We start from the raw sequence: 3,869 nt of genomic DNA on the forward strand, positions 1-3,869 counted from the left end.
CGGGAAGGAGTCGTGTCAGCCCCGCCGCGTGAGGGGAGGGCCGAGGGGCCAGCGCCGGGATGAGGCGGCCACGGGCCGGTATCCGGAGACAGGAACGGGAGCGGAGCGAAGAGCACCGGAGCCCGTGAGCTGCCGTGGGGAGTTGGTGGCGCCGGGCGCCGAGCGGAGATTGGCCCCCATGGGGCTGCCTGCACTGTGGGAGAGGGGGCCGCGCGGGTGGCGCCGCTCCTCGGCACCGGGCCCTGTGGGGTCCGTGTCCGGGTGCGGCGGGGCTGAGCGGGCAGCCCTGCCCGACGCTGTGTTGCGGGAGGCTGCGTCTGAGCGGGCAGCGCAGCGCGTGGTGGACGGGTCTCGAACGGGGGTGAACTATGTGGGGGGCAGCCAGGCTGCTCCATCGCCCTTTCCCAGAGCCTGGGGAGGGGGCTTGGCGCGGACAGCCAGAGCCCCACGGCCCTCAGCCCCTCCTAGAGGCACCAGGTTTATTTTCTCCCTCCCTCCCCAAGGGGTGCAGCTCGGCTCCCTTAGCTCATTCTTGAGAGTGTCACCGTGACCCGCGGCCGCTGCTTTAAGCAGCAGCAGGGAGGCAAGGGGCTGCCAACCCAGCCCCTGCGCGGGCATCTCTGCGGACAGACCCTCTGGCAAGGTGGGGACGTGGGGACGCCTCGTGCAGGAAGTTCAGAGGCTCCCGGCTCTGCGCGCTCCCAGTGGGACTCGCAGTAGCGCCTGGTCCCGGGAGGAGTTGCAGCCGGGCTCTCAGGCACTGTGCATAGGTGTATATTCCCCCTCCGGTGCCTGCGCCCTGTGCTGCGCGTAGGTGTATTCAGCCCCTCCGATGCCTGCGCCGCGGACCCAGGCTCGACGGTGAGGCAGGCACAGGTGCTGGGGGGACTCCAGCACGAATCCAGGGCATTAAATACCCCCAAGCCAAGCCTTGCCAGGTGCATCTCCTTCTATAGCTATAGTGCCTTTTGTAGATACGGCCTGACCCTTGTCATGCAATACAATGAGCAAGCCCACGTCAAAGTTGTTTTTTTTTATTTCTTTTTTTTTAAGTGTAACTGACTGTGTAAAGCTTTCATTTTTTTATTATTTTTTTAAAAAAAATCCAAGATTAACTGTTGCCTATTGAAAAAAACGCAAGACTGTTCAGCTTTGATCATGTGGTGGGTTGATAAAACCAACTTGTACTCGAGCCTGGCTGCAGGGCACCAAAGTGTCAGGCAAAGAGGGAGGGCCGTGGCGGGGGACTGTTGTTCGGTGCCTGCTGTATTGGGGACAAATCACATGTTGTTCCTTTGCCTCTCAGTTCCTGCTGTTCAACTTTGTTTAAATAACTGTATTATATTTTGTGAAAAGCTGAAGAAATTCTATTCAAAGAGAAGTATAGAGATTAGTTATTTATGAGGAGGAAAAAAAAAAAAAAAAAAAAAAAAAGGTGTGTGGTGTTTTCTTTGCTCCCACTTGTACGAGGTGAATAACTGCAATAAAAGCAGGCACGAGGGCGTGTGGGGAGGGCCGTGCGGGGCCCGTGTGTGCCGGCGGCTCTTGCCGCGTGTGCCCGAGCACAGCAGCTCTGTGCCCTGCGCAGGGGTGCACGGTGGCAGCCGCCGCTGCGGGCCAGGGCCAGGGCTGGTTCCTTGGTAGTTCAAGGTTGTGCCTCTCCTGCCGATGAGGATTAACTATCAACTTTTATTGGCCTTTTGCACTATCAGCTCCTCGCCCTGCGCTGAACCGGGGCTCAGAGGAGTTGCCCTTTGATACGTGTCAGGCAGAGCAGATGACAGCCGCACGTCGGGCAGGATGTTGTTGCCCGCGGATCAAGCGCCCGTGTGGCCACCTGCTGTGCGCGCTCCCTCGCGGGGAGCAGCGCCGCGCAAGGCGCGCAAGGGGTTAATGCTGGCATGGCGGTGACTAATGGTGCAGGACTGTGCTATCGAGCCAGGTGTGTAGGCACACAGCGGGTCTCGCCAGATAGAATCGCTTACCTGGAAGCAGCATTCCAGTGCGGAGCAGCGATAACACACGCCGGAGCGGGCGGCCCGGCCTGACTCACACTTCCCGTGTGCCGGGCAGCGCCCGGGCACCGGGCTGAGGCGCTCGAAGTGACTGGGGGCCAGGGTCGCGCAGTGCCCAACGTGGTGCTGGAGCCAGGGCCGGTGCTGCGGGGCGCTGCCCGCCTGTCCCCAGCGGGACGCGCTCCCAGCTCACGACAGCGTGTGAGGACACGCGCAGGGATGCGTGCGCCCTTCTGTGGCAGCCTGGGAGCAGGGTTTGCTGTCCGGCGTCTCGCTGCAAGTGTCGCCTTCCCGGCTTGCCAAAGGGGCTGGCGCTGGCCACGCACACCTGGCAGCCCGGCATGGGAGCGCTCGTCTTGGCGGCCCTTGTGGCCTCTTCCGCTTGATGGGCTTCCTCTGGAGGCCCAGGTTCTTATCCAGGAGATGTGCTTGACATTTATTCAGTAGCTGAAGTGCCTGTCCTCGCAGCTGCCAAGCCCCCTCTGAAGTAGCTCTCACATGAGATCCCCATAGAAACAAAATACAGAGTCCTGTGCACAGGGGGACGGGAGAGCCAAAGCCATGGGCAGCGGAGTCGCCTGCAAACCCTTTGCTGACTTGCTGGCCGTGGCACCCGCCTGCCCCCTCTGCTCAGCTTGGCCCTGCTGCTGCCCACCCCGGTCTGGCTGCACATCCAAGAGCTGCTCTGCAGGGCAGCAAGGGTCCAGCCTGCACGGGAACACTTCCTGGCGCCCAAACAAAGCCAGAAGTCACAGCAGAACCACCTCAATCCAGTGCCCTTGGGAACAGTATCACTGTTCTTCCCTTCAGAAGGAACCTGTCTGCTTCACTTGTTACTGTCTTCACCTAAGGCACACACTAGTTTCAGTTTGCTGGTTCTAGTTCTCTTCGGGGCCCCTATAAAGTTAATGCGAGGGGAGGGCTTCTCCCAAGCAAGGACGCTACCAGTTTGCTCCTGCTATGAGGTTAATCCAGCAGTGGAGCCCTACGGATCAGAACTGGCATCTGGCCAAGGGTCAGGGTTCTGCTGGGGGAGGATGCTCTGGGGGCCCTGTTGCCCTCCTGCTGCCACGAGCAGCGGGCAGAGCTCGGCCCGTGCAGCAGGAGAGCAAGCGAGAGGCTCGAGCTGCTGCTAAGCACATCAGGCTGCACCCACAGAGCCCACGGCCGCCCAGCCCTGCTGCTGTCGGCTCACGAGTCACCCCGGGAGCTGCTCCCTCCTTTCTAAGGTCCTGGGCCTCCAAGAGGCCTCCAAGGCAGACAAGTCACCTCCAGAAAGACTGGCCCTCCTTGCAGGTCATTTAAGTGCAAAGAGGTTGTCAGTAATTAGTTATTTGGGTCAAACTCCAAGTGCAGAGGGCAGCTGGGACTAGCAAAGCACTGACACAAAGCGCAGGCTGCCTGCGCCCTGCCTGGCCCACGTTTGCCAAGTGAGCTCCAGCAGTGGCACCTGAGACCTTCCCAAGGGTCAGAGCACACACCTCACTCTTAACTTTATTTAAAATAGAGTTTATTAGCTTTTCTTTTAATACAAACATGAGAAAGGAAAAACCACCTGAAGACGTAGCATTATTTTCAGAATTGAATAGTGATCACTACCTGAAGCGCCATGTTCCGTGGATTTGAGCGCCAGGGGATGGCATTTTGCATACCATAAAATACTCTATGCATCATTCGAGCATCTGAGTGCAGCCACACTGATTGACACACACAGCATCTCCCTCCAAAGGCATCGGGACTTGCTGCTCACCAAATGTTTCTGGACCTTGGCGGGAAGGGCACAAAAACGGTGCCCGTTTGAGTGAGACCTGCTCCTAGGACACACTGCCCGGAAGCTGTTTGGATCCAAAAGGG

The sequence above is a fragment of the Tinamus guttatus genome, unplaced genomic scaffold (genome assembly GCF_059628265.1).
Source record: "Tinamus guttatus ecotype Peru unplaced genomic scaffold, ASM5962826v1 Tinamus_guttatus_pri_ptg000197l, whole genome shotgun sequence".
In the NCBI taxonomy this organism is placed as follows: Eukaryota; Metazoa; Chordata; class Aves; order Tinamiformes; family Tinamidae; genus Tinamus; species Tinamus guttatus.